The sequence below is a fragment of the Diceros bicornis genome, chromosome 6, assembly GCF_020826845.1.
Source record: "Diceros bicornis minor isolate mBicDic1 chromosome 6, mDicBic1.mat.cur, whole genome shotgun sequence".
Lineage (NCBI taxonomy): Eukaryota > Metazoa > Chordata > Mammalia > Perissodactyla > Rhinocerotidae > Diceros > Diceros bicornis.
The window spans coordinates 8366457-8379789 of NC_080745.1; positions in this window are offsets into that span (position 1 = coordinate 8366457).

Here is a 13333-nt window from a genome sequence, read left to right on the forward strand (position 1 = left end):
GGAGTCATATATGGGGTGATGGACAAACAAAAATGTACAACCCAAAATTTCACAATGTTAGAAACCATTAAAAATATCAATAAAAATCAATTACAATCTAAAAAAAAAAAAAAAAAAAAAGAAATATGTATTTTGGTGGCCGTGGCTCCTGGCACACAGCTCCTAACATCCTTGGAATTTCCTGATAAGAGAAATAAGCTAAACGGGGTGGCTTTTGTTATTCATAATAAACCCCTTTCAACCACCTGAGTTTAAGTTAATGAGGTGATTTTTGGAAAGCCTCTAGCCCCAAAGGATGGGGGCTGGTTCCCAAGGGAACAAACCATGTGATTAGAGGGTTGAAATTTTCAGCCCAATCCTCCCACTCCTGACCTCAGGGGACAAGAGAGGGTCTGGAAGTTGAAACAATCATCAATGGCCAATGATTAAATCAAGCTGCCTACATTATGAAGCCTTCATAAAAACCCAAAAGGCCAGGGTTCAGAGAGCTTCCAGGTTGGTGAACACGTGGAGGTGCTGGGAGAGTGGTGCACCCAGAGAGAGCGTGTAAGCTGCCTGCCCCTTCTCACATGCTGTGCCCTATGCAACTCTTCCATCTGAGTGTTCCTGAGTTGTATCCTTTCACAACAAATGGATAATATAGTGAGTAAACTGTTTTCCTGAGTTCTGTAAGCCACTCTAGCAAATTAATCAAAACTGAGGAGGGGTGGTGGGAACCTCCAATTTATAGCCAGTTGGTCAGAAGCACAGGCAACACCTAGACTTGCGATTGGCATCTGAAGTGGGGTGGGGAGGCAGTCTTGTGGGACTGAGCCCTTAATCTGTGGGATCTTTCTCGAACTTCAGGTAAATAATGTCAGAATTGAATTAAATTGTAGGACACCCAGCTAGTGTTTGAGAATTGCTTCACATAGGTGGTGATGGTGCTCAGGGCAGGCCACCCCAAAATGCACCACTCTGGTATGCAGATTATTTCGTGCTGAAGACAATAAAGACTCAGAAAACTCAGGAAGAACATTTGAGTTTCCCCTCCCAAACTGCCTAAAGAATTTAACATAAAAGATCTGTTTCAGGAAGGAGTTACTATCATGATGGCTGTAATATAATGTAAAATAGATGTTACAATAGGAAAAGCACCAAGCCCCTCTTATCAAAATTCTGTCTCTTCCCGGCCACATTCTCTGGGTGGCCCTGTTGGGACTTGCCAGACAAACATTTACATTTATAAGGGAAACCTCCATTTGTAAAGATATCTCCCTCTCTGTGCTGGGAGGAGCGGGGGATGACCTTATCTCAAAAAACTTATCAATGTGAAAGGTGAGGTCTTAATCTGCATAATAACCTTACTCTTGTTTACTGTGCTTTTCTGGTAATCTCCCATAACTGACTCCCCCGACCCCCAACATCCTCCTTTGTCTTTGGCTGAAGGTGGTATTTAAGATGAGAATCTCTGCTATTGTGTTGAGAAACTCCGTTTCCCTGGTTTCTCCCATGTATACATGTTATTAAACTTGGTATTATTTTCTCCTGCTAACCTGTCTTTTTAATTATTTGGCCAGCCATAAGAACCTTAAGGGAAAGGGGAGAGGAGGATTCTCCCTCGTCCCCTACAGGGGAAACCCACCCATTTGGTGTCAGAAGTGAGGTGTTCTGTGAGTAGAACTGAGAGTAGAGAAGAAGCTCGTGAGGAGTTTTTCTTATTCAGTTCTCATGTTTATTACATCTACATATCTTGAAAACCCCATCATACTATGTTAAGTTTTGCTTTTAACCCTCATGTGTATTTTAAAGAACTTAAGAGGAGAAAAACAGTCTGTTATATTTACCCAGTTATTTACCATTTCTGTTGTTCTTTCACTCCTAAAATTCCAAATTTCTCTCTAGTATCATTTTCCCTCACCCTAAAGAAATATCTTCAGTACTTTTTTTGGAGTAGATCTGCGGCAGTGAATTCTCTTAGTTTTCCTTTGTTGGGGAAGAGGGAGAATCCCCCTCTGCCCTTTCCCTTAAGGTTCTTATGGCTGGCCAAATAATTAAAAAGACAGGTTAGCAGGAGAAAATAATACCAAGTTTAATAACATGTATACATGGGAGAAACCAGGGAAACTGAGTTTCTCAACAAAATGGCAGAGATTTTCATCTTAAATACTATCTTCAGCTAAAGATAAAGGAGGATGTTGGGGGTGGAGGGTTTGGGATTTCAGAGGGGAGGAAGACAATTCACATGGAGAGGGAAATGTAAATGTTTGTCAGACAATTCTTTGCAGGGCCACCTATAGACAATGTGGCTGGGGAGACAGAAATTATAGTAATCAAGGGTATGTAGATTTAAGTCCTCTTCTTCTGTCCTGATAAGAGTTTCCAGAGATAAGGTCATCACCCCCTCTTCCCAGCTCACACCTTTACAAATGTAAATGTTGGTAAACAGAACTTTGAAAAGAATGGGCTTAGCAATGACCCTGCCAGTTTGTCTATACCCAGAGTTAAATTCTTTAGGCAGTTAGTGGGGGAGCTCAAATGTCCCTCAGAGAAAATAATCAAGGTAACAAGATATATTTCAGGGTGGCCAATTTTGATCTCCCACACCTTTATCTGAGGATGTTTTTATTGAGCCTTAATTCCTGATTTAGCCTTAATCCCTATTTTCACTGGAAAATTTTCTGTCCTTAAGGCAGGACTTGGGGGAAAAAAGAGGAAAAAAGGAAAAATATGGGGATCCCACCTATTCTTTCAAGTTCACTGGGGCCCCCTTTTTCAGGCCTCTAGCTAGCAAGAGGGGAGTTTCTTTTTGAATGCTTGCTGTGAACTCCTGCTACGCATTTCCAGGACTCAGCCAGAAGAATAAAGAAGAAAAAAACCCATGAAACTCATCCCCGTTTCTGTCATTGTTCAAGTGGTGACTTTTTTCCCCAATCTGCCTGCTATTGTTTACAGATTCCTCAGGTAGTTGCTTTTTATACTCTGTCCAGGATTTTTAGCTGTAATCAGTAAGAGAGATTGAAATAAGCTTGCTCCATCTGGGTCAGCTCAGGAAGTGTGGCCATTCCTTTTTGATTCCCCTAACACATCCCACAACTTAGCAACAAAGTAACTTCATTAAACTCTTCCATTATCCCTTTTGAGTGTGCCATATGTATCCTGTCAGAACACTGACAGATAAACCTGTAGGTGCCAGAGTCGGGATCTGAACTGAGGTCAGCCTGATTCTATGGTCTTGATCTCGTTATGACTTCTCAAAATTGCAACTGATCTTTTTTTTTATTTTAATTTTTTAAACTTTTTATTTATTTACTTATTTCCCCCCCCCCCCCAAGCCCCAGTAGATAGTTGTATGTCATAGCTGCACATCCTTCTAGTTGCTGTATGTGGGACGCGGCCTCAGCATGGCCGGAGAAGCTGCGCGTTGGTGCACGCCCAGGATCCAAACCCGGGCTGCCAGTAGTGGATCGCACGCACTCAACCACTAAGCCACGGGGCCGGCCCGCAACTGATCTTATATGTCATTTAGTCTAATCCCTCAATCTTTGCTTTAATACTTGCTACAAAATCTTAAGAAAGTGGTTGTAGAGTCTATACCTAAATACATCAAGTGTAAACCATTCTGTCTTTGGAGCATTCTGACTATTAAAATTTCTTCCATATACTAAGCCAATGTTTATCGCCCTCTGTTTTCTGGCCATTGAGTCTATTAATTGCAGCCATATATGTTAGTTTCTATATTCCTTTAAACACTGAAGACACTATTTTTCCTAAGCCACCTCTTTTTTCAGGTTCAACAGTTCTAGTTCCTTTATTGTATTTAAATAGGAGATAGCTTCATGTCTTTTAGTATGGAAAACACATTTTAGTATACCTGCCCATGCCTTCTTTTTTGAGAAATGATGAAGAGGAGGGCCTTTTTTTCTGCATGACTCTCACTCCCGCTACAGCTGTCTGGATAAGAAGTGGATCCTTGATCCAGTCTGCCCCAGTAGAATTCTTTCTCCCTGGAATTTGGAAATGGTACTTAACGGTTCTAGTTTTAGACAGTATTGGCTATTGGAGCCTAGACATCCATTAGGTAGTTTAGAGTTTCAGCTATGTACATCTTCAAGCAAAGAGAGCACATCTACAAAAAGAGAAACAAACAAAGCAGACACACTGAAAAGCGAACCTAAGAGACCATTTTGCACCAGGGACTAAAGAAGTGTGATGGTTTTGTACTGTGTCAACTTGGCTAAACTGGAAAAGTATTTCACATAATTCCCTCTGTGCATGGTCCTGAGTTAGAGCTGGCCACAAGAGAAATTTTATAAGATTTGGGAGGTGAAGTGAGGTAGAGTAGATGACACTCTGAAGGACATCACTGATCAAGGACCGTAAAGGAGAGACTCAGAAGTGCTAGTGGTTTCCAAGTCACCTGCACTTGTTCCTGCTGCACATCCAGGTCACTTTCCTAACTGCCAACCTTGATGGCCAACACGGATTCCAGGCCCATCACCAACTGCTTCACTGCAAATTCATAGAGGCAGGAACAGAGCCACATAGAGCCACAGCTTGTCATGGACTTCTACATCCACACCTTTGTGATAGTCCTCCACCAGCTGATGGAGCCCCAACACATGTGATCACATCTAAACTAGTTAGTGACTTAAAGAAGTTTCATAGTCCAGAAGCTGAGTTGGTAGATTGTTTCATTTCATTGAACACATTTCCTAGTCCTGATAATAGATCAGTTCAATTAAGTTCCTTTTAGAAGGTGGTGATGCAGGTGGGCTCCCAAGGTTACACCTATATTGTGGAAGCAAGCAATCAAGTATTTAATAGAAGCATTTCTATGTAAACAAAAGAAAAACAAGGTTAATGGTTGGAGCAAGTTGTAAAGCAGTTTCTGAGTTTAGAGGACAGCCAGTTAAGAAGATTTTTAGATGTCAGCGTCCAAGCATCTTTTGCAGTTTAAAATGTCTCTGATCGGGCCGGCCCCGTGGCTTAGTGGTTAAGTGCACGTGCTCCGCTGATGGCGGTCCAGGTTCGGATCCCGGGCGCGCACCGATGCACCGCTTCTCCGGCCATGCTGAGGCCGCGTCCCACATAAAGCAACTAGAAGGATGTGCAGCTATGACATACAACTATCTACTGGGGCTTTGGGGGAAAAAATAAATAAAACAAATAAAATTAAAAATTAAAATGTCTCTGATGATGTCGTCAAGCCATCTCTCAAGTTTATATCAAGTTTATTGGCTTCAGTTTGTAAGGCTTCAGGATAAGGGGCAGGTTCAGTTTTCAGTGATTCCAAATGAAAATGATGGGAAAAAAAATCAAAAACGTTAGTTTGGATATCTGTAGCCAGATATTTCAGGAGACTAGAAGAAATCAGGATCCAGTCCAGTAAACAGATATAAAACAAAAACCTCAAAAGACAATTAACAAAACTAGGATCTAATATCCGCAAATGTATATTATAGTTTTTGCTGAAATATAATTTTTCTTTCTAAAATCACCCTCATTTTTATCAAAGATAGCCAAATTAAAACTAACTAGTTTGCAAAATAAGTCTAGTTCCAATAGAGTTGGCCCAATTATTTACATAAGTACAGCAAGAAGTAGCAATTGATCATGTAAGCTCTTTTAAATCTGCTTTGCTGGAACTTTTTAAAGATTTTATTTATTCATTTTTTTCCCCCCAAAGCCCCAGTAGATAGTTGTATGTCATAGGTTCACATCCTTCTAGTTGCTGTACGTGGGACTCGGCCTCGGGTTGGACGGAGAAGTGGTGCCTTGGGGTGTGCCCGGGTTTGGGTTGGACGGAGAAGTGGTGCCTTGGGGCGTGCCCGGGATCCGAACCCGGGCCGCCAGCATCAGAGCGCGCGCACTTAACCGCTAAGCCACGGAGCCGGCCCTGCTGGAACTTTTTATAAGGAATCTCAGATTGACCTTTAAAGGTCTCTCGAGGCCAGGAAAGCCAAGCCAAGGATTTTGTCATCAGACTTCGCCTGTAATACCTACAGATTTGGGTGAAGTCCTCTCTTCCGAGGTTCCCCCAAAATATTTCAAGGTTTCTTGTACCTGCCAGATAAGTGACATTCTTTACTTATCCTGGAAAGTGCTGCTTGGAACATAAGGTACCAGGCCAATATTTCCACGTGGCTTTATTCCATAAAGTTCAATCTTCATACCTCAAAAGCTGAATGGCTATATCGCAAATATGATGTTCCAGTCACAGCCTTGGTAATATAACCAGTGTTTCCAATTGTGTCCTGTTATAAGGAGAACAGATTCTTATTGAACTTATGCAAATAACTATATTGCCATGAAAACAACAATACTCACTTACTAAGAGTTTTTAAATTCTGGAGGGATCAGGTAGAGAGAAAAAGAGAAATATTTCAATTTTGCTTGCAAAAGTATCATTTACCAAATTGCTATAAATCATAGCTAGCTCAGGAGAAAAGAGAAAAAGTTTTCCTTAAATCTGAAAAAACAAAACATTAAAAATTCAGCAATACTTCAAGTGAAAAATCATAAAAATTATAATCATCCTTATCAGTTCATTCAGTCCTGTGTAATCCATTCTTGATCCCAATCTTTTTGTTAGCAGCTTCATGAAGTCATCAGTTTCTCCATCAGATTTCTGTAATTTCTTACCAAGTTCAGTTTTATGATCAGAAAGTTTGTCAGAAACCTGTACTCCAGTGTAAATGTCAGAGTCCTTTCCATGAATTTTTCTGAAGTTGAAACATATTTTGCAAAAGCATTAGAGCAAAGAAATAAGTCTGTAAACAACAAGACCTCAAAATGGCAATTGACAGAGGAATTTGGTTAATTTTGTGACATACAACACTTTAAAATAATAATAACCGGAATTATGACTGATAACCAGGACAGATCAGAATTTCAGTAATGTTATACAATTTTAAAACACCTATATCAATAACATTTACCCACATAATACTACCTAAGCAGGCTTATCATCCCTTGTCTAACAATGCTTTCCATGTAATTTAACATACTGAATAAGCCTAATAAGTTTAGTATCTTTCTCCTTATAGGAAGAGAGCAAATTTCTTTGAGAAGTTCCAGGGCCCTTTGAAAATTCTCAAAGAAAGAAAGCAAAAAAAAAGACTTTATTTAAGATATGAATTTTGGGGAGCTTGTCAAAAATATAAAAAGTCAAAGCAAACAGAGCATTAACAGTCCAAAAAGCCTTAATAGAGAGACCTCAGTCTTTTGAACGTAGGAAATTATTTTAACAAAACATAGATTTTCTGTCTTTTAGATAGACTTACTTAAAGGTAAAGAAAAATATTTTATAACCTCTTTACCAAGTTCAAGAAAATTATCCTTTTAAGAGAAATAAGACCAAATTATAATTTTGTGCCAGCTTACTTCTGATATTAAAACTCATTTACTTAATTAAATTCATTTTAATCTTAGCCAACTTGACCATGCAAAAACTCCTTTTCCAGAATTCCTCTTCCACAAACCTTCTATAACTTTCTTTTTACATTCAGAATTTGTCTCATGTCTTTCTTTTCCCTCCTAGTACTTGAGGACAAATTTATCTTTCTTACTCAACCAAACAAAATATTTCCATTCTTTATACATCTTACTTTCCCTGTACACAGACATATTTTTCTTAATTTTTAGTAGCTTCAATCACATATACTAATTTGAAATTTTAACCCTTAGAAACCTTAATTTGCAAGTAAAAACTAAGTAAACAATTATAAATTTTTTTTACAGTAGCGTCTTGTGGCTTGGAAAATTTATAAACACTTCATAATTTCTGGAAATGTTACTTTACAGTACAATCTTTTAATAAAACACATGTTTACCAATAGACCCAAAATACCTTTTAGTTTTCCTGTAATGAAAAACCAAAACTAGACAAATGTACATTTAGCAATCAATGTCTGATAGCTTATCTTATTTGGAAATGATCTAGATACTCAATTGAATTTTTATCATAAAATTTAGCAAAACTCTAAAGTTTTAAGTTACCAAAAAGAGTTTGGAAGCTGTAACCACCATAACACATAATTATTGTTTAAACTTCACCCAACATTCATCTTTTTCACAACTATTTAGTTACTTATTCCCAATAATTATTTAGATTTCCTACAAGACTTCATAGGACTTCAGATAAAATTAGCCCTCATTTAAATTACTATTTTTGGGGGCCGGCCCCGTGGCTTAGCGGTTAAGTGCGCACGCTCCGCTGCTGGCAGCCCGGGTTCGGATCCCGGGCGCACACCGACACACTGCTTCTCTGGCCATGCTGAGGCCGAGTCCCACATACAGCAATGGGAAGGATGTGCAGCTATGACATACAACTGTCTACTGGGGCTTTGGGGGGAAAATAAATAAATAAATAAAATCTTAAAAAAAAAAATTACTATTTTTGTTAACCAGTTCTGTAATAGAAATAACGTCAGTTTCTATCTACAAAACTTCATGTAAATTTCATCACCTCTTATACCTCTAAACATAGCTATCGTTAAGATTTTTATCAATAGGTCGTGGTCTTCTAATTTTGGACAAGGGAAGCATTCCCAGTCAGACATTTTAAAACATACTCAGGCAAAGTTGATGTAACCTCTTTATATAAAATTAGCTCAAACATTTTAACCTTTATAATCTTATCAACACTTATACTTTTACATGTTCTCAATTCAATTGTAACCTGAGTCAAGGTCTTAAGGCTATTCAAATTTTTCCCTTCCTTTTTCTGGCCTTTTTTTAGGTACCAATTAAACAATTGTGCGAGAGCTCTCAAAACATTTTTTTCCCCCAATTTAGAAGTTTTTCCAATTCAAAGGATCCATCGTCTGATCCGTCGTCTGACCATTGACGAGTAGGATCTTCATTTGTATATTTATTCCAATAGTGACTCAATCCAATAAGCCTTTTTAAGGAAAAACCCGGAGGTAACTTTCCACGCTTAGAATAAATCTTTACCATGGACGCAAGAGGCATCCCTGGTGAAGGCGCAGATGATGTAGCCCCCATGATCTACAGAATTCACTCCCAAAGATATTCAGAGAAAGTAAAGACCTTCGTTGCACAGGCAGTAAGGATGGTGTAGTGAAAACGGTGTCTCCGGTCTCCCACAATAGTGTGGGACGCCTCCAGTCACACCGGGCAGGCGATACTGGAATGGGATTTTTCCAGCACTAACAAGCAACGAAGGTTAAGACGACAAAAGCCCTTATGGACTGGGCCCTTTATGACACACTCCCCTGAGAGCTTGGTACAGCCGGACAAAGACAGTTCGTAACCCTAGTCTACTCGACTGGCCACCAAGGGGCACCCTGGTAAATGCACCTTCCATATGGTGGAGACCAAGGAGAATATTCTCACTGGTCACAAAGCCAAGTTCTCAGGACACAGAACAAGACAGAGACTACTCTGGGAGGAAAAGGGATCAAGATCAAAACCAAGAGTACTCTACCAAATTTACCAGAGTCACTAAAAGCACAAGAAACTAGTTTCCCAAATATTTTCTCCTGCCAATTCAAATTTAGAAAGAGAAAAAAATTCTCACCACTTGCTTCCGCCGGACTCCGCAGATAGAGATTCCGGGAGGCTGACATGGTAAGAAGTCTTACCTTTGCCAGCTTTCGTCAGGCGTTCCCGTATTTCACCATCTGCAGTAGTCCAAGGAGAAGGCAGGTCTTCCAGCCAGAGAAGGCAACTTGCCAGCCAGTGGGGATCCTGGTGACTATGTCAAAACTGTGGGGGAAGAGGGAGAATCTCCCTCTGCCCTTTGCCTTAAGGTTCTTATGGCTGGCCAAATAATTAACAAGACAGGTTAGCAGGAGAAAATAATACCAAGTTTAATAACATGTATACATGGGAGAAACTCAGAAATGAGCAACTAGTCCCTCTAAGCTGCTTGCTTAAGTATTGCAGCTAAAGGCGAGGAGCATGTTGGGGGTGGGTAGTGGTCTGGGACTTCAGAGGGCAAGAAGACAATTCTTTTCAGGGTCATCTATAGATAATGTGGTCAGGGAGAGATAGAGTTTTTTGATAAAAGGGGCTTGGTGCCCCTCCCACTGTAACATCTATTTTACATTATCATTACAGCCATCATGATAGAAGATCTGTTCCAGGAAGGAGCCACCATGTCAAATTCTTTAGGCAGTTAGTGGGGGAGGTCAAATGTCTCTCAGAGAAAACAATCAAGGTAAAGAGATATATTTCAGGGTCGCCAAATCTTGATCTCCCACAGTACTGTATGTAATGCATATCCGATATATATAGAGAGAGATATAAAGATTTTTTTCACCCCGCAAAAACCATTTTTACCCTCATTGAGAAGGCATGTTCTTGACCCAGATCTACCATTACCTTTCTATGTTTTCTTAAGCTATTACCATTTCTGACTCTTAGCTACCTCTTTGCAACCTCACCAGGAAGTATGAGATTATTCTCAAGATTCCTCTAATGTTCTGTCCCTCCACAGACACTATCTCATTAACGAACTTGCCCTTCGACCCACATACAGCATTTGGTTGCATCTCTGTGGGGGGTATACACTGAAAAATTGACAGTAAAATAAGTATAAAAATGAACTACAGGGCCAGCCCAGTGGCGCAAGCAGTTAAGCGTGCGCACTCCGCTGCGGTGGCCTGGGTGTCGCTGGTTCGGATCCTGGGCATGCACCAACGCACCGCTTGTTAAGCCATGCTGTGGCGGCGTCCCATATAAAGTGGAGGAAGATGGGCACAGATGTTAGCCCAGGGCCAGTCTTCCTCAGCGAAAAAGAAGAGGATTGGCATCGGATATTAGCTCTGGGCCGGTCTTCCTCACAAAAAAAAAGAAAAAAAAAAGAAAAATGAACTACATTTTTCCTTATTCTGGGGTCAATTGCTTTTGAGCCCCCAGTCAGCCTAAAGCTGACACTTAGTTTATTCCAATCTGGCAAGCTCGGACAGTCTGACAATTTGTCAGTTAGACAGTATTTATCACCATTAGTTCCCTTGGAGTTCAAAGCCCTTTCTCCACTCCTGGGCCCCATATGGATTATAAGCGTCCTCATTAAACAAGAGGGAAAGGGTGTGACCTGCTCTTTACCCTTCCACTCCCTGGTCAGTGCCCAGCTCCCAGGTAATGACTTCAGATCACCCAGAGGGAGCAGTCCCCTTCTCAGCCACAGCTTCATTTTCCTTCAGTTGCTGGCGGGATTTAACTGTTGAGGTTGGGACAGTTTGGTATCTCACCCAGATATTCAGATGTGGCTCTGTTGTGTAGCACACGCCATGGCTTGTTGGTGCCCATCTGGGCGTCTCGCCCAGTATGCACCAGATGCATACTTCTGGTGTCCCCCTCACTACTGGGCAGTGTATTGAAGGGTGCAAACAAGCCACCCCACGCTCACAGCTACAGTCTTGGGTTTATCCAGGCTTCAGGGATTCTAGCAATCTGACATGGCAGACTTTAAATCCAAGGGAAAACAAGGCAAGGAAGATCTTGACTCCTTCCATTTGCTTTGTTTTCTGCCACTTAACAGACACCATAGAAGCAGCTACCAGTTGGACCCTCCATTCAGAAAACATCACTAGCCTTTCAGGGAGGAGCACCTTCCCTTTGTTGGGAGACACAGTGAGCACATAAGACCCCGTTGGGGAAGGCAGAGGACAAAGCCCTCACAAACTCCCTTTTCAACTCTCTTTCTCTCACACCACATCTCCTGATGGAACAGTCTAGTGCAGCAGGGTGGAGGCATTTATTTTAACTAAAAAGAAATAAAATTGTTTTTCTTTAGTCTCTGGCTCTGATTTTTCTCCTCTATAACCCAGCACTTTCCACTCAGCCAGCAGGTGGAGAATAAGGAACCAGTCAGCAGCCTTTAACAAAAATTGTGACATATATACAGTAGGATTCGTGATTTCTCTTTTCTGTTTTCTGTCCTGTGCTCTGTCGGGGGAAGAGGGAGAATCCCCCTCTGCCCTTTCGCTTAGGGTTCTTATGGCTGGCCAAATAATTAACAAGACAGGTTAGCAGGAGAAAATAATACCAAGTTTAATAACATATATACATGGGAGAAAGCAGAGACACTGCGTTTCTCAACACAATAGCAGAAATTCTCGTCTTAAATACCATGCTCAGCTAAGGACAAAGGAGGATGTTGCGGGTGGGGGGAGTCAGTTACAGGAGATTACCACTAAAGCACGGTAAACAAGAGTAACGTTATTATGCAGATTTAAGGCCTCACCTTCCACATTGATAAGTTTCTAGAAATGAGGTCGTTGCCCCTCTTCCCAATACTGAGAGGGAGATACCTTTACAAATGGAGCTTCCCTTATAAATGTAAATGTTTGTCTGGCAACTCCTAGCAGGGCCATCCAGAGAATGTGGCCAGAAAGACAGAACTTTCGATAAGATGGGCTTGTTGCTGCCTTTCCTATTGTAACATCTATTTTACATTATATTACAGCCATCAGATGGAAGATCTGTTCCAGGAAGGAGTTACTAGGTCAAACTCTTTAGGCAGTTAGTGGGGGAGGTCAAATGTCCGTCAGAGAAAACAATCAAGGTAAAGAGAGATATTTCACGTGGCCAAATCTTGATCTCCCACAGCTCCAAGGCCCTGGAAGCAGAGAACGTACACTGTAACACTTCATACTGAGTTTTACTTATCTACTTCCTCCACATCTGTATCTCTTCTGTACTCTCTCTCTAAATTAATGGTGTAATTATCCACCCAATTCAAAACAGAGGGATTATCCTGGGTACCTCCCTCATCTTTATCACCTATAGTCAATCAGTCACTAAATCCTGTAAACTCCTCCTCTGTGATATATTTCTGTCATAATCTCCTTCTTTGTCCCTCTACTGTCTTCCAGCTTTCACCTTTTGCTTGAACAATTGCAATAAACTCCTAATTTCATTCCCAGTCAATGAAACCTCTCCCTACCCCCACACTAAACATTTCTTCCCAACAATATGACCAGGTAACTCGCCTGCCTCAAAATATTTGACCTCTGTGGAAACAATACAAGCTCCATACTTGAGAAAAGAAAATATGAAATGAGAAATTTTTCTTTATGAAGAGAATAAGCTTTAGTTAGTAAGAATCAAATAAGAAGCAAATCACTTAGACTTAAAAAGGTATTTTGTTTATTCAGGTATGGTGCTGTGAATCCCTTCTCTCTGCTGATAACAGAAGCTCCAGAAAAAAAAATATCACCGTGGGGGTTAGAGAACCTATTTGCTAGCTAATCAAATTGGGTTAAGATCTAAAGTAAGATTAAATTGATCATGCTGGATCTGCTCACTATCTTTAGTGAAGATTTGTCTACAGTGGTTTCCTGCCCTTTTCAGAGTGAAGAAATAAGAACTGTGTTGCTGC